Raw genomic sequence first — 25,405 nt, 5'->3', positions numbered from 1 at the left:
ATGTGCACACAGCTGCCCTTTCAGTATCTTCTCAATGCTTTTAAAACATCTTCAGGAAAAATGTTTCAGTCTGCACCTATGTCCACTTTAAATTAAAATTCTGCATATTAATTCTCAGCATTTCTTGCCAGCAGTCTGATATGACTTAACACTTTCTTTCTCCATGCTTCTGATACATTTTGAAGGATTTACCACATCAGCACTTCAGTACCGTCAACAAACAACTCATTTCAGAGTGTGTTCTCATCTTTCTGTTTTCTAGTAGAACAATTCAGAATCTGCCATAGACTAATCAATTTGAGTTTACAGTCAAATATTTGTCAGTGTTATAATAGTTATAACCATAAATCTGCCATTATCCCTTATTATACCATGGCCCCCATTAATATTCCAAAATGTGCACGCTGATTGGCCAGCGTGCACGTTGTAAATCGACTTATACTAATGGAAAAAGGTCCGGTCACCCAGACTTTTCCATTAGTATAAGTCTCTTTTAAAACACTGTCTCACTATGTTAAAAGAGTTTAACATAGCGACACAGGTTTAAAAAATCTCCGTTGCTTATTTTAAAGCTGTCTCGCTATGTTAAACCCATTTAACATAGCGAGACAGGTTTAAAAAAAAAAGCAATGGAGATCTTGCTTTCTCCGTTGCTTTTGGCCACAGCTCTGATGTACTGCATAGGCATGCGCAATACATCAGAACTGCCGCGGATACCAGACAGCTGCGGAAGGGCAACAAAGAGGCATTATACAATGCCATTATTTAAGAAAAGTAATTATTTCTTTTCTTAAATAATGTCATAGTATAATAGCAATAACCCACTTCTGGGTGTGGGTAATGCGGGATTTACCCACAGTTGTCTTTGTTTGGTCACTCGGGCTTCGCCCTCGGGACCAAACCACCCCAACCATGGGTAAATCCCGCATTACCCACACCCAGGCGTGGGTTATTGCTATATTATTATCACACAGTTCTGCTGATTGCATTTCAGCTTTGCTATTGTTTGCTTTTTTCACTTTAAGCATTTTAAATTTGCCTGTCAAACTCTGAGTTTTTAATGGCAAGTATGGCTTCCTAAAGCCATTTCATGATGTGTTGAGGAAAGCACAGATTCCCACTGAAAAAGTATGATTCATTAGAAGAAAGTGTTGAATATTTTCTTTGTTAGCTAAAGCAGTATACTAAACCATTTTGTGATTCATTAGAACTCACTCTGATGTATTATTTTCCATCTTTGCTCAGGAAATATACCTGTATGTATATAGTACTTTTCCTCTATTTGCAGTTATCTTCACTGTTTCATTTCTTTTTCTGAACAGCTATTTTAAACTAATATCAAAGTGAACTATTTTATGTGACCTTAGCCACACATGTTGTGTTATTGTTCTTTTCAGCAAAGGTTTAACTATTGGTGTTTGGCTTCATAAGTTTGAAGACTCTTGGCATTTTAGTCACTGACAAATACACTGACAGTATCTGGAGTAGAATGTGTTCTGTTTTTTGTTCCAACTTGAATCTTATTTTCCCATTAATTTTCTAGATAATTTGCATTCTTTTGGGTGGTTATGGTATTACAACATATACACTTGTGGTTCCTGAACTGATGGTTTCAAAATGGACAGCTAAGTTATGTTAGCACAAGATAAAAAGAAAAGTTACACCTGTATTTTTTGTTAATTAAGCAATTAATTAACTGACAATACAAATCAGCAATTTAGCAATGAAAGCAAGCTCTACAGTTTGTGCATGCTGCCTCTCTCTCTGTCACCACACACACACACACACTACACACACACTACTTTCACACCTTCTGCTTTCACTCAATATGCACTCACTGACTCTGTACTTACTCTCTTAAACAGGTAATATTAACACCTTTAATTGGCAACCCTTTCAAATCCAACAGTCCGTCTTCAGCTTCACACACTGAACACACACACTGGGACACACTGAAAAAATGCAAATAAAACACACTGACCCTTTTGGGCTCAAAAAAAAAACTAGAAGTGTGCTTTATGCATGATCACACCGACATTAGCATACAGGTCACGGGAGCTAAAAAAAAAAAAAAAAAAGTTTTTTTGCATGGTGCATCCACATCCATGTTGCAAGGAGAGAGAGGGGTCGCATGGAAGAGCTCTGATGCGTGATTGCGTGGCCGGGCCGCAGGTTGGACACGTCTGCTCTACAGTATAGTCATGCTTTTTTATTCCACTTTGTATTGCGGTTCCTAATTGTATTATATTAACATACTTTTGATTTCTCTAAACTGGCTAAAGTTTTTATAAGTATAAAATCATTTTTATGTACGTTATATCTGTTCTTAACCAATGTATTCACATTAGGTCTAATTTGCTATAATTCAAGATTGTAAACTTATTTGCTCTTAAAATGTTTTTGTAATACTCTGGAGCTTTTCTCACTGGGCCTCTGCTGATATTGGGCGCCTACCCAGTTGGACTTTCCCAATAATCAAATGTCAATAAATAAACAGTAAAATAAATCAATAGCTGCTCAGATCGTAGATTTCCCATATCAAATCTCTCTCTCTCTCTGTCTCTGTATATATATATATATATATATATATATATATATATATATATATATATTTTTTTGGATTAACTTAAAGGTTAGATGGTTCTACTTAGCAGAATTAGTCATCATCATATTACATTCCCATGCCTGTTTTGTACTCACTTATGAATTCATCTGTACTAAGTACAGATTTTTGACTGACCTCAATATCCAGAATTTCTTTCATTTTACTCCTTAAAGCAGACCATGTCTTTAATGACATAATTATATGCAATTTCTTTGGCATGAAGTCATTTGCAGTTGCAGAGAAATCATGTATTTAATGTAGTGAAAGGTGAGGGATAGAGCTGTAGCAAGATCAAATTGTGCAGTGGGCAATACACCAAACAGGTACCCCCATACCTCTCAACCTCTCAGAACAAGAAATCTAGGCAAAACCACAATGAACGGGGAACAAAGGCTCAAATTAGGAACAATTTTTAAATACTGCTCTCATAAACTTAGAATGTATATAGAATAACAAGATTTACATTAGAATGAATGTTCTGAAGGGTATGAAGTCTGAAACTCAATGCCTGTCATTTTCTAACTTCAATCCTCAATGATTTGTCAGTAATTTATCAGAAAACCAACATTTTATGACTAACAGACAAAAATATGGAGCAGAAATGTGGACAATCAGTGAAAATCTGGACAATTGAGAGGTATGGGAACCCCTAAGAAAAAAAATTAGGGTCTTCAAGCAAAGTTGAGGACAGCAAAAAAATAAATAAATAAAAGAAAAAAAAAGAAAAAGGTCTCCTGTGTAATTATAATATCTTTAGATCTCCTCTTTTCTCTTCTATTGTTTGCACTCCCTTAACTTTAAATTTTTGTTGTTGTGTCTTTCGGCTTATCCCGGTTAGGGGTCGCTACAGCGGACCTCCGGTCCGCTAATGTTTGATAGTGGATTTTTACGTGCCGAGTTACCAGCCCTGACGCACAACCTTCAACGAAGGCATGCCCATTCACGTATGCCTCCACACAGAATACGCTCTAGCTGAGAATCGAACGGGACAACGTCTTGCTGTGAGGCGCCAACGCTACCGCAGCACCACTACCGCGGTGGTACTGATTTCATTCATACAGTGTAACAAAGAGCTGTTGTATACATAACAGAGCTTTCCAAATTGTATCAATTACTTCACTTTCATTAGAAATCAGTGTAGGAACATAAAAAACAACTGTTATGTACACATGAATACATACATAATAGCTTGGCAACTGTCTTCACACACACTGACTGTCATTTCAGTATATAGGCAGCTGCAGTCATGTGACTGTGGTTATTTAAGTGAATTGCAAGAATGTTTGCACTTCCAGGCAGCGACCAATTGGCACATATTGAAAGCTGTCAATCATATCTTCTGCTTCTTCTTGCTTGTGCCCTGGGCTTCTACCTTCTTTAGCCAACCCTTGTTATAGCCCTGAGTGTGCTGGGGAGGGTGAATTAGAGCATCACCTTTATAAATAATCAAAACATCAAAACATTTTTTCTGTGTATTTATGACTCCATGCCAGCTGATGATTAGCATCCCCTCCTTCTAGCACTGATCCCATTTGTCCCCCTGCCATACATGGAATTCCTGACTTGGAGACAATAGCTGACCAGAGTTCCAGCACCTTGGCCGCCATTGAGGTTTCTTGTGGCCTTGTTCACATCACATAATGAGAACAATGAGCGTGGTTATATTTCAAAATCTAAGCCCACACCAGAGGCTGATCCATCCACCTCAATGTGGCTGCCTACTAGCCTCCCCTGCTCAAACATGATTGCTTCCACCCACATGCTATTGAGGATTATTGTCACGGCTTTGTAAGTCAGGCCTATATCCCCAGTTAATGGCCACAACCTCATCACCTGCATACAGTGACAAAGCCAATCAGACCACCACTCTCACCCTTATGGTAGACAAGCAGGTGCTACTCCATCCTGCATTCTCTGACATGGCTCTTTCCACACCCAAACAACTTGCCAGACTAGTTTCTTCTGATTCATAGCTAGGGCTTTATTCCTATATTGCAAAAGAGCTGTGCTAAAACATCAAACATGAATATTGTAAGGCAGTTAAAGGAAAAAAGAAATGCATGTAGGGTAATTTAGTGCTGGTTATCATCATCATCATCACTGTCATGATCACTTTATAATCTGCTAGTCCTAGTGTGGGTTATAGTGCAGTAAGCAGGGCAGGACAGATCAGACTATCTTATCCCCACCAATAGTCTGCAGCTCATACTGTAAGATTCCCAGACATTCCCAGACAAGCTAGGAGATCATGTTCCTCTACTGGGTTGTGCCTGGTGCACCTCCTGTGGGAAAACCCAAGGGGTGACCTAGCATGACATCTAGACCACTTCAACTTGATTTCTTTCAACATGGGGAGCAATGAGTGTTTGTGTTACTGCTGCAGATGCTACCATGGAGCTGTTCTTACCTTAAATATACAACAAAAGTGTAAACTATTCTGACATATGAAAACCAAAGCCTGTAAGATAACGTGATTGTATAAAGCATGAGACCACACAGTATGTTATCACACACAAAATTAACTAGAATATGCATATAGTCCTCAAAGTGACAAACTCAATAACAAGAACTGCAGTTAATGATATGTGTATTTTTCAGTTAAACATGCATTTTTAAAATATTATTTATGTATATGTTTAGAGCATTTATATATTCATGTGCTGGATGATAACACATAACCACTAGGAAATTCAGGGTGCTAAAATCAGTTACAAGCATTAATTCCAAATGGTGCATATGTCATAGCAGTGTTCTTCAGAAACACAATGGAGGGTAATGGGAATATGTACATTTCTATGCCATGAAAGCAATGGTACACCATTTAAAATAAGGGTATATATATCAATGCAGGCCTTGGAGTTCAGTAGGGAGGATGCTCTGTCGCATGATGAAAATTCCTTCGCAGGATGAATTCATTAAATATATTGCTGTACAAGACAAAAAATAATAGAAAAAAAAAAACAGAAATAGAATTGTTACTGAACTACACATACAATGATGTTTTGTAATCATTACTGACTATAAAAACAAAAAGACTAAATCATTGTGTATTATTACAATGCATTTTGTAAGGTAGATGTAAATGCAAATTTGAAGTTATAGAAATAAGTACTAAATGCTTAAGATTCCTTGCCTTTTACTGAGATATCTTAATACCAGCAGATTTCTTTTAACTACTTTGTTTATGTGTACTCTTAATTTCATGGGAAAGACTACTGTTTTGTTTGTTTTGTCATTAGTTTGATTGATGACCCAGTTATTAAAGTGATGTAATATGAAAAGCAGACAACAAATAATCAATGTAAGATATACATGTAAGACAGTAATCTGGAAATAAAGATAAAATATGTAGTAACATTCTTTCATAAAAACTAACCTTCTGCACTTCTGATGATCTTGGCAACATTATGGTTCATATGCATGTATGACTATGCACACATCGATAGCTTAATAGCATACATGCTTTTACACACAGCAGTAGCCTGGTCACATGTGATGGTATACCCTGCAGTAGATCAGCTGTATACATATTTATGCACAGGACAAAACCTCAGCTGCATACATGATCATTATAGCAGATAATTTGCACATGTGATTATGTACATGATAGTGGCAAAGCTGCATACATAGTTATTCATACTACAGTAGTTTATATAAATGCACAATTATTGATGTGACAGTATCCCAAATGCATACTTGATTATGCATGTAGCAGTAGCAGCAACCTGGTTGTTATCCAGTTTCTATCCAAGCAGATAAAAGTAAGCTCCTCAGTAGGACAATCCATTCTTCTTTAACTCTCTTACCTACTGCTCATTGATTGGGGAGGGGGAGTGGCAATGAGTGAGTGATGCTGGTTCATCCATTCTTAAGGAAGGAATTCCTGGTTCTGTCTAGCTGATCATCACCACTCACATGGAGGCGTGTACAGTTGGTTAAGACAGCCCTAATAGCATGGGGCTAGAAGCATACTGGGATGAGATGTGATGTCACGCAAGAGTACAGTTAGTAAGTGCCAATTGCCACTGATGCAAGAATGGCATTAACAAATATTTTTTGGGATACATTATGATCATATATTTGCTATAAAATATCATCTAGACATAAATTAAAAGAATGAGAAAGTGACTTATTTATACCTCAAGAAGATCTTGATCTGACTAAATCAAATGTGCAAAACCAGATAACAGTAAATATTTTAAATAAATAAAAAAAAAGTAAACAATTCTCAAACCATAATGTCTCAGCAGCCTTGTAAAACATGAATCTTTTGTCTTTACTCCCTATCCCCATGATCTGTGGATATGAGCTGGTAAACAATCTAATAGAATTTTTTTGCTTCAGACCACTAGCTGTGTTTACCCACCACCTCCCCATTCCTTCCCTTCCACTCCATGTGTGGGCTCTTTTTTTGTCCTAATCAGTAAGTCTCAGCTTCTTGCATAGCCACAAGCACCCTCCCTTCCTTTTTTTGTACTCGTGTTTCTTTTATGGATTCTCATGGTCCAGAAAGCACAATAATGTGTCAATGCACCGCCCTGGTAGAGCACATGATTCATACATATGACTCACACCCATTTTATACTAATAGTACACTCAAAGGCATTTCTCACAGGTTCTTCCTTGGTAGGTGCACACATGTATGTACATAATGGTCTACGCATAGAGGTAGCATGCATGCTAGTAATATGCCACACATAATGCTGTGTTGTGTGCTACAGGCAATACCAGATGTGCCCCTAGGTGATGGATAATAACCCACATTTGCATCCCACAGATAATGGCAGAAATGTAATACAACATGGCCATGCTGAACTAAGAAATATTCTGGAAAGAGTTTTTTGGATTACTATACTTCTATTGGGCTCTACGATATAACCCATGGATATGAAGCAAAATATTTATAGTGTATGTCATGATATACAACATTCACCTGCATAAACAAGTAGTTATGGCTAGCAACACCATGTTGGAACAGGCTGTAACTGATGAAGCAGTAAAACGGCAAGGAGAGGATTCAGAGAGAGACAATGAAAAAACAGATCTAGAACTGAGGAAGTGGAGGGTGGGTGAACTATATTCTAGCACTGGCAAAGTGTCAGCATCTGATCGACAACTATGGGCCATGACACAGACAACAAAGAATAATATGATGCTTGCTGTAGGGGGATATCAAGATGGAGGCTGGACTATAAGCACTGTACAGCCTTTACTCCACATTACATAACTTAGTATCCAACCTTTACAAATAAAACACAACTTTTTTGGCATTAAAAATTGAAAGCTTAAACTCTCTTCACCTTGTGCATTTCTCTCTTCCTTTGGATGATCCCTGCAAACAAGCCAGAAATCACCATTTAAACTAACCAGATTGTAGCAAGTCAGGCTATATGCAGGTACAAAACGATACATCTGGCCTATAAGTGAAGAACAGAGTAAGCTTTATCATGAAATTCTTAAACTGCCACTTTACAAAGCAAATAAGGACTGAGTTCCTAAACCTAATAAATAGATAAAATAGACTACTTTAGCAAAAATGTTGAATGCTTCAGAACAAGTACATACACAAACTACCAAAACCAAACTTTCAGCAGTTATGTATCCTGAGAAAGAGATCACCTCTGAGCACGCCCAAACCTCAAAACAACAAGACAAAAAACTACAAGTAAAAATAAAACTGACCAGCTTTTTGCCCTAGATGACTTAAAGTATTTATTTATTATTTATTTTATTTTTTTTTGGTGCTGACTTGGAGGCTTTGGATACTGAGGCTGAGGCCCAGGGAGAAAAGCTCCAAAAAAAGCTACACAGAGTTACATTGATAATAAAAGAAAATGAGCTGTACAACAAAAATTACAAACATTATACTACTATTTACAAGCACAAGACTGCCATTACACATTTACAAACAGATACAAATGTAACATTAATTACATAGGGGGCAGCAAATTGTAGCATATATAGTGACACAGTACACATTTTTTACATATCACAGTATACAAAAGTAGTATACTTATCTCTAGTTGTTTTGTTTTTTGTTTAATGTTTTAGTTAATGTCTGGTCTTGTTAGACAACACATACAGTGTGACTTGAGTGTTGAAGTTTTTATTTTTAGACTATTTTTTTTAGAGAAGTAGAGCGTGATGTTATTTGGGAGAGAGAGAGAGTTCCATGCCAGTGGTGTTGTGGTGGGCACACCAAGCCACCACACAGGTTGAGAGATTGTTTTGTTTGTTGGTCTGTTTGGTTGGCAGCAGGCAGCTTTTAGATGAGTAGGGGAGTCTTTTTTTTTTTTTAGTGGGGCATTCTCAGGTTGTTTAAGGATTTTGAAGGCCTCTATGAGTTGGGACTGGTGAAGAAGGTGTGGGAATTCTATCCATCCAAGCTTTGGAAAGATTTGAAGGAAACACTTCAGCCACTACAGCTGGGTATTCAACCGCTTTCTGACCAAGTGAAAGCATTTGGTGCTATAATAAATCAAATTGTTACCAGACTTGAAATTACAGAAGTAAAAACTGGAAAATGAAATGAAAATTGAGCATCTTCAAAAAGACTTGTCAGTCTAACAATTGAAGTATCCGTGACATACAAAATAAACTAATGGATCTTGCAGCAAGAAGCAGATGCAATCTGTGGACTATCCGGACAATATGAACAACTAAAGTTAATGGAAAGTCTAGATCACATTTTTGGATGCCTCTTGGAAAATCAAGTTGAAGCCAACCACATTATTATTGAAAGAGCCCACCGAGCAGCTCGAACAGCTTCCACTGCTGACAGACCACGACAGATTTATGTTAAACTTGTAAACTATCAGGATGTTTATAAGATTCTTGCTGCAGCCAAGAAGAAAAATATCATTAACTGGAATAATAATAAAATCACCTTTGCTCAAGATTTACCTATTCAAATAAAGCAAGACTGACAAAAACTGGGACCATTTTGCTTATACTTAATCTCTAACCAAATCAAATTTCAAATAAATTATCCTGCAACTCTGATTTTTCAGAATAAATGGATTAAATATACTATTGGTTCACTCAGAGAAACCAGGAAGACATTTATAAGTGTCTTTAATTGTTCTCCTTATATAAATGGGTAAACATGTTATATTTGAAGCAAACATCTATGTATATCACCATTTCTGTTGATGATCTTACATAATAAAAAGTGTAAGTGAGGATCAGATATTGGGTTATATAAACTTAAATAACTTTTTAACATAAGTGTGAAAATGATTAAATATTGACATGATTTTTGTCTAATATACAAGCAAACAATATATTTGGTCTATTTCTTTCACGGGTCCTGTCCTGGTATGTACCACAGAACAGCTCTCATGTGGAAAAAAGTAGCTCAGGTTACTCCCCACCCATTGGCTAAGGGAGTTTTTCAGTGAAGGTTGATCAAGTTTTATGAGTAAGTGTGCAGAAGTGAATATATATTTCAGTCTTTTAACATGTATATCGAATCTGTTTGCCTTTTGTAGCCATTTTGACCTTTTGGTGAATGCTATAACTACCTAATTTTCAAGCCGGCTAAAATTCTGTTTTCTCTTTTCAGTAATTGTGATTCTATCTGCATCATATATTATAGTAGCGGAGTATGGAAAAGTATAATGACGTAGGAAAGATATGTTTTACTTACCCCATGTGAAAGTATTTTTTTATCTCGACTGTTATTAAAAATATGTTTTTGTGTAAAGGATATATATAGTGCAATGCATTATGTTAAGCTCTACATTTTGTTCTTTACATAAACCTGTTCTTATCTCTTCCTGGTGTTGGATAGATGTGGTTAGGCACGTTTTTTTGACAGGAAGAGTTAAATGCCATCTGCCTATACTACTAATTTTATTATCACTTAGCCATTTAAGGTTCACAATCAATCTAGTGTTGGTGTCTTATCACCTAATGATATTTAAGATCGTAAATGTGGATAATTGATTCATTGAATGTTAAAGGCCTCCAAACAGGTAAAAAGAGGAATTTATTTTTTCATTTATTTTTTAAATCAAAAACAGATTTTTTTTTTTGTACAAGAAACGCATATGATTTCTAAACAATGGGCTCAAATTGCAAAGAAAAACTGGATTAGTGCTATTGTAGAATCAGGTAACAAATCAAATAGTTTTGGTGTAGCCATTATAATCAAAAAATATTTCAAAGATTCAATAATGCATTATAATTTAGATTCTGAAGGAAGGTGGTGTTAATTATAAAAACATGTTTCTGGGCAAACCAGCACTATTACTAAATATTTATACACCCTGTACCATGTAGTACTAATTTATAATAACAATATATGAAATATTAAATTGTTTTCCTAATCATTACTATATTGGTAGAGGAGACCTGAAAGCACTTGCAGATCCTAGTGTGGACAGAACCAGCAAAAAGAAATCATGTGACAATTGCACTTCTACAGTAATTGCAGATCTGAAATCAGACTTTACTTTATTCGACCCATTTAATTTTCAAAATAACAATGCCCCTTTATTAAAGTGTATCTATTACTCACATTGTCATGAATCTTGGGCTAGGTTAGACTTTTTTCTGATCTTTGAAGTCTTTCTAAAAACTGAATATATTTTTATATAGAACTCAGATACTTTTCTGATCACACTAAAATTACTCTGACCATTAACTGGTCCAGTATCAATAAACAAGTAATATGGTCTACAGCTGGATATTAAATCCTAATCTACTTCAAAAAGAAAACATTAAAAATGAAATTAAATACAATGCTTTCATAGATAATGCTTCTAAATCTCAAATTTCAATTGATATCCAATGGGCTGCTCTTAAAACCCAGATTAGAAACATTTTTATAAGTAAATTAACATACTGTAAAAAACACATAATCTGAAAGAAACGGTCCTAACAGAAAAAATTACTAATTTAGAACAGGATCTTTACCTAAATTACAGAGATGATACTGCAAAAAATCTAGCTGACCTCCAAAAGGAACTTTATTTATTAAATGTAAAGCAGTATTTATTTTATGAAATGAAAACGCTAGCAAGATATTTGAAATGGCGCAAACCCCATTAAAATTTCTAGCAAGCCTCATAAATATAAACAGAACTGCTCCCTTAATAACCGAACAAAAATCAAAAGGAATACTGCAGTGAGCTATGTTGGAAAATAAACAATGATAACAGCAAAGAAAAACTCCAACATAGACATGCTCAACTATTTATTGCTAACCCAGCACCTGCCCCCCTCCTCTCATCACCAGGGAGCAAGTCTTTAATGCCCTCTCAAAGGCAAAAAAATACAGTGTCCATGGGATCTGATAACATCCCTGGCTGTATCCTACATGAACTCAGGCATGAACTCTCAGCTCCATTAGGCACCCTATTCAACCAAAACCTGAACACCAGCTTCTTCCCAGCTGAATGAAGGACAGACACTGTCATCCCAATATACAAAAGTGGAGTGTCCACTGACCCAGACAATTGTAGGCCCATCAGCCTAACTAGCCTGATCTGCAAGGCCATGGAATGCATTATCATGGACCTTATAAACAAGGACATTGACAACCTCCAATGGCTTGACCCCATGCAGTTTGGTTTTGTCAAAGGGAGATCATGCCTGTTAAACTTGGTCGACTTCTTTGAAGCAGTCACCAAAGCCATGGATGAGTGGAAGATGGTGCACACTGCCTTGACCTAGCCAAAGCCTTCAACACTATTCCCCACTCGAGCATAATAGATAAACTCTCCCAGCTAGGCATCAACCTGTATATTACCAGATGGGTAGCTAACTTGGTCACTGATAGAACCCACTCAGTCAAAATAGGGGAAGCTTCCTCTAGTAGTAGACCCATAAAGAGTGGTGGACCCCCAAGGATTGGTCTTGTGGCCTCTACTGTTTAGCATATTCTTTTCTGGGGTGCAAGCCAAAACCAGTGGTCTGTGGCTAACCAAGTTTGCAGATGACTGCAAGCTGGGTGCTGTTGTCAATTCCCCTAGTGATGTGAACATCCTCCAAGAGGGCCTTACCCAAACTAATGACTGGTGCCAGAAGCATGGCCTCAAACTGAATGCCAAGAAATGCATCCTTATCCCCTTTGGGGAAAATGGCATTGCCACTAATTATCACATTAATAACAATGTACTAAGCATGCAATCAGTCATGAGGGACTTGGGCATCCAGGTTGACTTTTGACCACCACGTTGCCTCCATTGTACAAAAGGCTTTCTACATGGCCCGCCTCATAAATAGGAGTATTTCATCCAGGAACAAGGAGGTCATAACATTCCTGTACTCCTCCCTTATCAGATCTATTATCAAGTACAATTCCCCCCTTCAGCATGTACCTTGCTAAGCACATGCAGCAGCTGAAGAGACCACAGAGGTTCCTGACCAGGAAAACCCAGGGTCTCAAACACCTATCCTATACAGATAGGCTAAAATCCCTGTCCCTCTACTCAGTGTTATACAGACTGCTCAGAGGTGACCTGTGTCTGGCATACAAGGTCATCTCAGCCCCAGCCTTGATGGAGTTGCTGCATATCTATAAGTCAAACTCCACTCGCACAACCCACATGCGAGACCTTAACCTGGTCTGTGACATTAATAGAACTTGCTGGTGGGATAGATTTGTGTCCCAAAGACTTCCCCCTCTGTGGAATAGACTCCATCTTCATGTCAGGCAGAGTACCTATCTAGCCCTCTTTAAGAGGAACCTGGACGACTGGATGGGAAACAGAAAATACACCGCTGGGATCTCACCTGTGTCCCTGCTGGACAGGGGAAACAGGTGCTGACTTTAAGGGAACATGGAAGAAATTCTTGGCTAGGCTTATAAGGGTCTCTGAGCCAATAGCCTAGTATCATCCTATGAACCTATGATGCAAAACATACAAGTGCAAAGCTTTTGGGATCTACCCTTCATCAGTGCTAACAAGTGATTACAATATAATCAATTTATAGTAAAATCAGACCAATCATATGACACAGCCACCAATAAAAACATGTATACATATGTATCAATTAAGAAATGCATAAAAGCAAGACTTCATAGTGGTGCAGCAGTAGTGTTGTTGCCTCACAGCAAGAGGTTCTTTGGTTCGATTCTTGGCTGGAGTGCCTTCTGCATGGAGTCTGCATCTCCTCCCTGTGTTTGTGTGGGTTTCTTCTGGGTGCTCCATTTTTCTCACACATTACAAAGGCATGCATGTCAGATTTATGCTCAATAATAAGATCTTTAAGTTTATGGATACATTTGCTGACATAGAAGCAAGAGCATTTTGAGCATATTCCTAGATAAACAACATAAACAGTGTTGTAAGTAGCATAAAAATAAAAATTATACAATTTCCCTGTTACTGGGTGTATATAACCACACTATTGTTGATATCCCTATAACAACTACAGTTATAACAAAGAAATGTTCCAATCTTATTAGTAACCCTACCACCATATTCTACTTTGAGATTTGTATAACACGATCTCCTTTTCAAGTTCTTACAGTTCCTGTAAGCAAAACTTGGTCTCTCATCTATCAAGCATTTCAACTCAGGCACAGTTGTTAAAATATTCCAGTATTTTTGTATTATTCTTTTAATGTCATTGGTCCTTCTATTAAATGTGGTCACATATCTAATTTTACCCTTACTTGATGGTGGATGTCTGTCTGTATCCAAACTGTTAGTTCCAAATTCACTAAAAATGGGTTTAGCTGTTCTACCCCTATCATTTATTACTTCATTCATAGTTTCTTCTATTACTATTTCACTTTATCCCCTTTCCTGGAATTCCATAGCCATTTCCTTCATTTGTTCCCTACATTTAGTTTTCATCAGTATTTAATCTACTGACCCTAGTAAGTTGACCTTTAACTATTCCTTTAAACACATGTAGGGCATATGTGCTTTTCCTATGAGTATATTTAATTGCATGTACTTGCTTCTTATAGGCACTTGTATTTATTATTGCCACATTTTTGTCTAGTTTCACATCTAAGTAAGTAATTTGTTCAGTAGAATAGCTCATTTTAAATAAAAAAAAACAATGGAACCATCTAAATATTCCATATAGCTTCTCAAAGTTTCTTCATTCCCTTTTCAAATTAAAAAAATCATCTACAAAATGCTTATATAATAAAACATTTGCACTTAATGGATTTTGTCACCTTAAACTATATTATGAGATAATAAATTCTAACAGGCTGATTATGATATCAGAATAGAGCACTAAATCAAATTCATGGAGTTCCATATGGGTGAAGATCTGGTATAATCATGTATGTAAATCTCAGTATAACCCTAAAGCACTACCGTTTATCAAAAAGAAAACTGTAAAAGTCTCAAAATATATAATTTTTTAATGAACAAGACAAAAACATTACAAAGCCTAGTTGAGCTGATCGGTCTAAAATTCATTTATGTTACCTCAACCAATTCATTTAAAGCCTAATTTAAAATTGAGTAATCAAATACTAAAGTGTTCTAATTACCATTTTCTGTGTTTTAGACCTGTATTTTTATAGAAATCTATCGTTTAGTGATTTAAAGAAAGCATTAAATTTACCAAATAATTATAGTCATGTTAAGACAAACAAGAGAACTAATATCAAAATTTCTAAATAAATCTAATATCAACAATGATAATATGTTATTATGTAAACAGTTATGGAAGGCCTTCATATTGAAAAAGATGATATATAGTACATACAAATTAATCTTATCTCTAAAATATCAAAACTCAATTATTTTTTCCAATTATTGGTCCAACCTAAATGCATGAATTGCATACAATCAACAAATCCAGTCTCTCAACCTAACATCAAAATTACGCCTATACACACAGCTAATGACAGTTAATAATGTGTATATAACTCCAGTCATTCTTAATAAGTTCTACTCCTCAATATCACCGGACTGTTCCTTTTGTAAATTTCAAAAAGCCAACTTATTACCTATATTATGAAGCTGTAAAAGTCCTTATAAATTATGGTGTTCCCTGCAAGTTAAATTAGAGAAGATGGGTTATGAGAAATCTAATCTGTCTTAGGAATTTGCAATACTACATATCCCCCACCTAGTTTAAACCAACAAGATATCCATATCGTAATTACATTATTTTTGTTGATTGAACTCTTTATTACCCAAAACTGGCTGGATAGATCAAAAATGTCATGGGAGGGTTTTAAACAAATGGTTGTTAAATATGTAACAGCACATAAGTTGTATTTAGCCAATAACATTAGACATTCATATAATGAAAGTTATTGGAAAATATTTTAAATTGTATCTTATAATAAGTTTCTAAATTGTATTTTAAAAGTTAATTAAACTTACCCATCAATTCTCTAAATATTAATTATGACAACATCTTAAGGGTCTTTCCTATGTTTTGTATACCATATTGCCATTCTGTTAAAACCTTTCCTTATGAATGACCTTCTCTGGCAAGTGGTATTTATTTATTGTGTACATAGGTTTTTGGATAAACTGTTTGTGTTATTGTTCTGTGTAAATTACAATTTGTTATTATTGTCGTTATTAAAAGTATAAATATTAAATAAAAATAATGGGAAATAATTATGCTTGCTGTAATATTCAGGTTATGCAGGGCAGTGTATGGACTGGCCACGCTGTGTATCAGTCATCAAAAAACATTTACTATATAGGTGTTAGAAGGGAACAGTCATTATCACTTCCTCAAGGTGGGAGGACACAGTGACAGTAGACTATCTACAGCCCTGACCAGAGGTACTAGACCATGTGCCACTAAGCAACATGACATGGGACAGTCTATGCATGTCCACTTTGTGTATGGACACTCGAATGTTCATAGACACAACAGCTGGCTGAAATGGACTGGGGCAGTCTTAAAATATCATATGGATTTACCTTCTGAGGCAACATTCACCACCAATAACCTCCGTAGCAGTATTGACTCAATAGGTTGATATTCCAGGTCATTGTGCAGTTGATGCATGTCCTCCCATGAACCATGGAGCACATCTTCCATCTCCACAGTGCTGTGCATAGCAGCTGTTTACATCTAGATACCAGTCCTGCAAAACCACTCATTTAATTTGAGTGCTGCACATGTCAGGGACAGTAAGAGAATCATGGTGGCATTGAAGTCCCTTGTGTCTATCATTTGTGTTGGGTATTCCCATCTCAGAGGCAGTATAACATCAGAAGACACATCTTGAAGGACACAGGAAGGGTCCACATGAGATTGTCTCCAACAGGTGTATATCAGGTTTCAGTGAGGCCATGTTTCTCTGTAGTGATTTCCACAAACACCTCTGTACATACAGACATGATTATTCCCTCCTCCCAGTGTTGCACACAGTGCCACTGTGTCAAGCTATGGTACCTGCAGGCTACCGTCATTGTCAGTCATAGCAGCCCTGCTGATATCAGTCCTGTGATGCCCACACTTCTGATCTCTCCACTAGTGGAGCCTGTAATGCATGAAACATATGACATCAATTTTATCCCACAGTCTTATGGTTGTACTGTTCCACTTGTGGCATGCATAGCAGAATTCATGGTAAACATTGCTATACAATGCTCTTAAATACATATTTGTTGGGCAGGTCATTGTGCTTGCAAACCAGGGATTCTCACAAGACAGAGGTGCAATTCTCCAACAGTAATACCCCCTCTGTGCTATGTCATACTGTAGTTGTATGGTTGTATGGGTAGAATGTGACAGGCCTGCATCCACATCCAATCCACTGCCTGCTATGAAGGGCCATTCTTCCTATCCCACAAGTGATGCTAAAACTTCTCCACCTCTGTCAGCTCCTTTAGTGTTGGTGATCTTCACCTTGAGATAGTCCTGTCCACCACAATGTCTCCAGGCTTTTGCTTTGCATGAAAGATGTCTGTGGAAGATGGTGGTGGCACTTCATATCAGGTACCCTGCACTGCATAGTGCAGCAAGAGTAGTAATGTGGTTGAATAGCACTGATAGCTTTCTCTGCACACTGCATTATTCATAGTTAGTGGTGCAAAATATATGTGTATTGTTTAGCATGAGGCATATGATGTTTATCCTCATTCAACAGAAAAAGAAATGCCATTAACACCATGATACAATGCCAGATTGTATAACATATAATTCAGCAATGTGTTTTCATGCACACAGGTGCAGAATATTACTCCCCAAACAGACCTACTGAATGGCCATGGCGGTTTCCAACAATGACAACTTCAGAGCACCTGCATGGTGTACCAGGGAGTGCAGAATTGTCCTATTATTTTTGTGCAGAGACTGTAAAAAGTACCTGCTAGTAATCTCTTGCATCACCTGCACATGGGAACAGTGCACAGTTTACTATAAAGACCTGAGGTAGTGCCACGCTGACCTGTTTTACAAGTGAGAAGGAGAGGGTTCATGAGATGTACAGTATGACATTTTATGCCATTCATATCCCACTGTGCTATGCGTTGTCCTCATATACTTAATTGTACTTCCTGTGTTTTACATTGACTGAGGAAAGCTACTATATTGGGCTGCCAGAGAAGATAGGAGTACCTCTTTAGGCAGCAGGGTGTCTTATCATCTTCTTCCTGTTGTGTCTCCCTTGTCCAGTTGTGGCAGGGGAGGTGGCAGAGCTGTGTTATCTCAGGGACAGCCAGTTGCTATGGTTGCTACTAAGCCACAAGGGCTGTCTGGGTCTTCTTGTCAGGTGTGGGGTGAAGACTGCTCTGTTGGAGATAAAAAGTGGATTCAGTGGTGCCATCTGTTTCACTCTATACTGAAGCCTGAAAGAGGGTATCACCTATGGTTATATGGTAGCGGGTGTGAAGGCTGGTGGCTGTTGAGCTTTGCCGACAGAAGAATGTCTGCAATGGCAACATGGAGTGCATTCCAGAGCAGTTTGATAAGTCACTCATCCAGCAGGATCCTGTCACTGGGCCACCAGAGAAGCAACTGGAACCAGTCATGGTGGCAACATACTTTATCCCTAACATGATGTTACCCCTCCTTTCTGTGCTATTGTCCATATTTTTTTCATTATCTAACCTTCTATATAACCACTTGTCTCAATCTGTCTGTTTGTATCAATCCACTGACCCCTCCAGTTTTATAGGTCCACCATCCCTGTCTGTGTCTGTGTTCTGTGTGTCTGTCTATAGCTGCTATCAGCCCCTTTTCACCTGTTCTACCCACAGATGCCCCTCATTACTTTACCTTTTACCTTTCTCTTTTAATAATGATACTGGGATCTATCCCACAAAAAATACTCATTTTCTCACCCATTGTTCTTTATTGCTCACCCTTGTACTTTTTCTTCTAATTGTTTGCCTTCCCATAGCTACATTCCTATCTACCATCTTGCCTGTTCAATTATAAGATGTACAGGTTAGGCTCTAAGCTGTGCATATACACACACACTGTTGTTTTTGCACAGCACTGTTCTGTGCTATCCTGCCCTATTTGTGTCTGAATGCCACAGTCAGGTTCTCATAGCCATGCTGACATGCATACTGCCTTTGGCAGAGAAGGAAGGTTTACTTATGATGTCATGCATGTTCACTGCCCATAGGAACACTATCTTACTTTAATGCTCTCCTACTTTTAAAAAGTTCCATATAAATTTATTAACAAAAAAAGTATAATTACAATTGAAATTTGTAACATTTGTAGACAACTATATCAGAATCCTGCTGTTAGACATATTTAAGATTTAATTATAAAAATCAATATGTATATACCAAGTGTATATGAAGATAGGAGAAATAAATGATAGTATCAGCCACCACTTTTACGCATGCAAGGAAGTTTCCAGCTGTTTAGAAGTTTATAAATTATACCATCATTTGCATTTGCTAGCTGGAATTCAGTAAATTTTACTATGTGGCATAGAGCATCAGTACTGTATGGCACAAGGCTATTGGCTGCATAGTGTAGACGAGAGGTGCACCTCCTCAAATTCCCCACCCCAAAAAATACGAAATAGAATAAGCCATAACTAGACTGCTTCACTGTTAGATATTAGCAGTAACACTAGGTCATATATTACCCTGGTAGTGTAGTCCCAGATGTTGGACTGTGTTTATTTTATTTACCCGGATGTCATTTGTGATGAGTGCAAATATTAGTTGTCATTTGAAATAAGTGTTGTTCAGTCTGAATGCAAGGCCCTTATAGCCAACAGAATTTCTTTTTTGTTGCAGCGCAATGAATTTCTTGTTTGTCACATTTGTCATCAGTAATTTCTATGAGTCAGCTCCTATGACCTTATATCACAGATTGTCTCACTTCTGTAATGCAGTCTTCTGTTCCTGATGCCATAGGATATAAGCTTACAGGAATAAGAAGCTTTGTCCATTGATCAATCACTGTATGAGATAAAATGTAAAACAAGATATTATAGACTGTGACCTATATTTATTTAATGCAATTAATAGACAGATCCGTTGAAATGACACACCAGTTTTTAGGGAGAGAGTTGCATGACCTGCTTACTTGCTTTGGGGAGGGGGTCAAAAATTGTATAAGTTATGATTCAAGGGGAATCTTTACAACAATATCACTGTTAAAATTCTTGAACTCTGATACAATGAGAGTAAAAAAAGAAAGAAAGTAGTAACAGTCCATATGATGAAGTTCACATTGCTTCTCTTCACTTAATTAGAAGTTAAAGTAGATGCTTAGTTCGGTAGTAGCACCCACTTCACAGAGGAGGTAGAGGGAATTAAAATGTATGTTTAGTAATGTGTCAGAAAGCAGCTACATCTTCTGGCATCAGCCCCTCTGAATATGGCGGACTGTGCCTCTCATTCCCCCAGTCAAAGATTAATTTCATACAACCTCACAGCCTATTATGTTGGCTTGATTAATGTGGTTATCAATGCGTGCCGTAACTCAGCAGTATCCTGGGGATTCTTCTTCAGCATCAGTTTTTCATTCCTCCATGTGTTAGCTAACATACTAACTTTGGGTATTCAGGCCTATGTCTTTAGCTCCACAGTTTAGCATATTAACTTCTCTAGATGAATGGAAATTGTTGTTGCCTGCATTTCAATCCTTTTGCTGCTAGCTGTCATCCCCATAACATTATTAAAAATTCCCAAATAACAGTTTCTAAAATTATCCAGAATTTGTTCCAGACAAGAAAATTATGATAGCTCCTCTATGGATATGGTGCACTGATGCAGACATAGGGGATATCCACAAAATATACACATAGAAAAACATTTGTGGTAGAAGTAATAGAAAATATCTTCTTATCTGCAAAAAGCATGCCACCAAGTTCAAACATGATACTGTACCTCTCAACATCTAGGCACAAGAAATCTGGGCAAAGCCTAAAATAGTGGGAGGACAAAGATCCTAGAATAGGTAAAGATTTTAAATGCTGCTCTTATAAACTTAGAAGGTTGCTAGAATAACAGGATTTGTGTTATATTTTCTGAAGGATACAAAGTCTGAAACTCAAACGTATGGCATTATTCAGTGACTTCAGTCCACATACATTTTGCAAGCAGACCCCGAATTTTATGAGGAACAGACAAAAAACAGACAAAAATATATGAGGCAAAAATCTGGACATTCTATTAAAATCTGGACAGTTGAGAGGTAAGCATTATGCCGCCCTTCTTATAAGCCTTAGCAGTAATACGTAGAAACTACAATAGGTAGTGGGCAAACAATGGTGCATATTCAAAGGGGACAGGAATTTAAAACATGTTTTAGCTGACAAATGTAAAGTTATTGTTAGAAAGCACAGGACTTTGGGTTGACATTTTAGTTCAAAAAGCACTTTACAAATGTGTGTGTACAGAAAATATTACTACCTCAGAATGTTGTACATCTTGTATTAATTGCTCTTTGTATAGATATAGATCACAGAAAAATGTTTTTGCACTTTTAATACCCCAATAGCATTTGACATCTGAAATTTAGTAACTTATGAGAGTGAAAATGGGGTGTACTTGGCAATGGGCTGTTGTAGTGTTTTCTACACAGGGAAACATCTAGGAGTGTGAAACACTGAATTTGAGAATATTTTAATGCAATATGAGAAAATGACTAATGCTTTATTTGAAAATATCTTGAAGCACACTGGGAAATATTCTTTGTTCTTGGATAGAGATGTTTTCATTCATCCAACAAGTCATGCTGGCAATAAATACCAACCACAAGGAAACAAAATGGATTATTTCCTTTGGGACACTGTTTATACTTGGTTTAAATGGGCACTTATTAAGTGATGATATCTGTAACTGTTATAGAGCAGTCCTACCACATGGTTAATAGAAGGCATTGATTTTCAAAGACGTTTCTTTGTAGTTAGTACTCTTATTAATGTTTTTGGACCTGCTCGGTATGCTGAATATTGTCTGAATGTAATGTTATAGCGTTTTTATTTGATACTTAATGGAATCCATTTGATTCCAGCTATTTATTCCTTGACTATATATGGTCTTATTTAGTTACGGTATATATTTGTGTGAACTACTGAGATGCTTTACAGCCTGCTATGGCTGCCTTTGGCCAGTAGATGTCAGAGGTACAATGCATTTTGCATTGACATTTACAGACACGTGTGTGTGTGTGTGTGTGTGTGTGTGTGTGTGTTATCTCTTTCTGATCTTTTACTTTTGTTAAAATTGACATAATTTACTGACATGTTTAAATATTGTTTTAATTTTCTAGCATTTTGCATCATTTGACTATGACTATGATTGAGCTATCACAAAATAATCCTTTTATATATGATCAGGCTGGTCAAGTGACCTGATTCACTGAGCATTTAAATATAGTGTTTCAGTTAAATAACCATATACTGAAACTGGTTTAACTGTTTTATTTCATTGATCTGAAGATATATGGATTATCAGTGCTCTTGAAACTTTTTGGATGTATAAAATAGTTTTAAATGAAATACAATTTACTAAAAAAGTGAATGCATTTTATATTAAATAGGACTATGGTACTGAAAGTTTCAGTTTTATTGGGAATTTTTGGATAGTTTGCCAGAACCTCTCTAAGGCTATCCAAAATCATTCTTATGAACCTTTACTTCAGTATCTGGTACATTCCTCTTTTGTTGGTACCTGTTGGTCAGATCTGGGGACCCCCTGCTGGCATTGCATGGAAGGTCTCTTTAATTAACCTTACAGTTTATGTCACCTCTAGAATGTACCAGAGTGACCTTGGATTATCCCCATAACAAATGCCGATCACCTTTTAGCCACAGCTCCTCATTGCCACATCAACCATCGAAGCTTCCATTCAGATTCCATGCCCAGATCTCAACAGGATTATGGGTAAAGCACTTCTGGACATGGGGGTTGAATTCATTTCACAAAGAGGTATCAGATAGGCATTCCCAAAAGACTCTATATTTGGGTTATCTGGGTCTGTCCAACTACTGCCCTAGCTTTCTGACCCAGCTCACCACCAACTGATGATCAGCTGACAACACAACACCTCTTTTGATGCAAGTTTCCCAGACATATGGACTGTAGTCTAATGACCTACAAAATAGTAATGGGAACTAGGACACACCTGGAAACCAGGATACAGAACAGGGTGAGAAAAGGTGGGATAGAAATGCAAAGGATAGGATTGTGTAGAGGTAGTGGTGGTGCTGGTTGTTCTGTTTGATTCTCAGCTAAAGTGTCTTCTCTGTGGAGATATGTGTGAATGGGTGTACCTACGTTGGAGGTTGTGCGTCAAGGCTGGCAGCTCGGCATGCAAAAATCTACTGCCAATCATTAGTGGACCGGAGTTCCGCTGTGGCGACTCCTAACCGGGAAAAGCTGAAAGACACAACAACAACAAAAAGAGGTAGTCAGTGTAGCAATATTCAGAAAAGAGAAGACAAAAGGTAGAAGGGGTTACTGGGAAAGATGTGCTAAGGAGAAGGAAGACAAGGTGGAAGGACAAGGTCAGATGATGGAATCCAGTGATGAGTGGAAGTCAAAGTCACAAAAGGTACTAGGAAGGGAGGAGCAGCCTGTCAAATGGAATGAGAGGGAGTAAGGGGGACAAAAAATGGAACCCACTGCAGGGATAAAACAGAAGAAGGATCAACATCAGGATGCAGAAAAGAAGGAGACAGAGGGAAGAGCAGTTGGGGGGACTAAGGACAAAAAGTTGAGAGGAAATCATGAATTGATAACAGTGGATAGAGCTATTGGAATAAAACTAAAGGGATGGAAAATGCATCAAGTGCAACACAGGAAAGTAACAAGCATGTACAATATGGATGACTTATGGTAATGCATTTAAAGGGCAAAGGCTCAATACAGGAGTGGCAGTCATATGGGAAAGTTAAAGATGGCCGATGTGGGAGTAGGCAAGAGGGTTTGGTTGCAGGAGACTTAATCAAAAGTCCCAGCTTTTGACCATTAATACCTCATACCACTACCCTCTGAAAATCATAGCAGAGGATCACTTCATCATTTTTCATAAAACAAGGTCACTGAGTACTATATCTCATATCATAACTGCTACTTTTTGCATAGGTTTAGTTCAGTTATTTAACAACGTGTGCTTCGTTAAACAAGGTCTAACTTTATAAGGAATGTCAGTGAATCTATGAGGAGCAAACATAAATCTGAAGGCAAATGTCATAGTATTATGTGTAAATCATAACATTTGAAAGATGAGGACTTCATCAATGGCATTAAGTGTCTTGGCATGATAAATAGAAGAGAACAGGTTACAGTGAAATGATTCTTAGAGTTTAGGTTTGGTATGAAATGCAGGGAGTAAGTTACCAAGATGGTTACCAAGAGGGTGGGTGGATATTTGTTGTGGTTCATATGGACACCAACAACCTATTGAAGGAAACTGGTGAGGAGATAAGTACAGCCAGTGAGATGGTACATAGATGCAGGATTAATGACCAAAGGTAAGATTCACAGAAATGCTGCTCATAACAACATCCAGTACATGAGGGAAGGAAATGATTGGGAAGGAAAACTACTGGCTGTGGCAAATGATAAGGATAAAGGATGTATGCCTAGCAGGAGGAAGCAGAAAACCTTATAGAAAGATCAGTTCAATGCAGGGAGAGGGTCCATCTTGCCTAGAAAAGATGATGATATTCAGAACAGTGTAGGAAACTTGCATGTTAAGCAATGTGCCTTAAAGAAAGGTGGAAGGAGGAATGGAGTTTCAAAGAAACAGAAGAGGGAATAGATAGTCATGTTTTAGAGGGAGATAAACACAGAGTAACATAGAAATGAAAAAAGGCTGACTGAGGGCATGGCTGGTTTCTATTGCTATGCAATTCAATGTGTCTGCATAGGAAGATGGGAGAGCCGATGCAGTGAAGCAGAAGGGGAGGGAGGACACTGCTGCACATAAATATAGGCCAGTGACAACAGGGGGTAGGAAATGAAAGTTCCAAGCTATAGGTTGTCAAGGAATGACAAAATGTGGAGAGATGGAGGGAAAGTAGAAATTACACAACAGGTAGGCAACTACTACAAGGTGAGAATGAAGTAGATGGAAGATGATAGCACAGGGTGTAGCTTGGCCATAATTAGGAGTAAGCACCCTGGCAGCTAAGGCAGAGTAAAGGGGGTACTGTTAGAGTAATACAAGTCAGTGGAGGGGGATCAGAGGTTGAGCAAAGTGAATAAAGTAATGGGATAAGACAGAAATTATTTTACACGTTGGTAAAGGGAACTAGTTCTTGGACCATCTGCTAGTAAGCTATTGTACCTGAAAGAATATAATTCTAGATGTTGTCATAAGCAATGTAGTGGGGATTATACATATCCAAGTGAAGATGCTGTTAGCCACCAGTGATCACACCACTGAGGGGTTTGAGGAGGGAGAAGGTAAGAATAAAAGGCA

At 37.4% G+C, this 25,405-nt stretch overlaps 1 long non-coding RNA gene across 1 annotated transcript in view; it reads right to left on the bottom strand.

Annotated features, from left to right (window-relative positions):
• Positions 1-5,175: 5,175 nt before the first annotated feature.
• The window catches only part of LOC122802075, a 37,960-nt gene continuing 17,730 nt past the window's right edge, over positions 5,176-25,405 (bottom strand). The window contains exon 3 of the long non-coding RNA XR_006364875.1: positions 5,176-5,532. This is a non-coding gene — a long non-coding RNA (uncharacterized LOC122802075). The remainder of the gene's footprint in view (positions 5,533-25,405) is intronic.

This window comes from Protopterus annectens, chromosome 5.part0 (assembly GCF_019279795.1).
Source record: "Protopterus annectens isolate FY-2018-M chromosome 5.part0, PAN1.0, whole genome shotgun sequence".
Lineage (NCBI taxonomy): Eukaryota > Metazoa > Chordata > Ceratodontiformes > Protopteridae > Protopterus > Protopterus annectens.
Note: the sequence above shows the minus strand (reverse complement) of the source record. Positions and strands in the feature narration are given on the sequence as shown.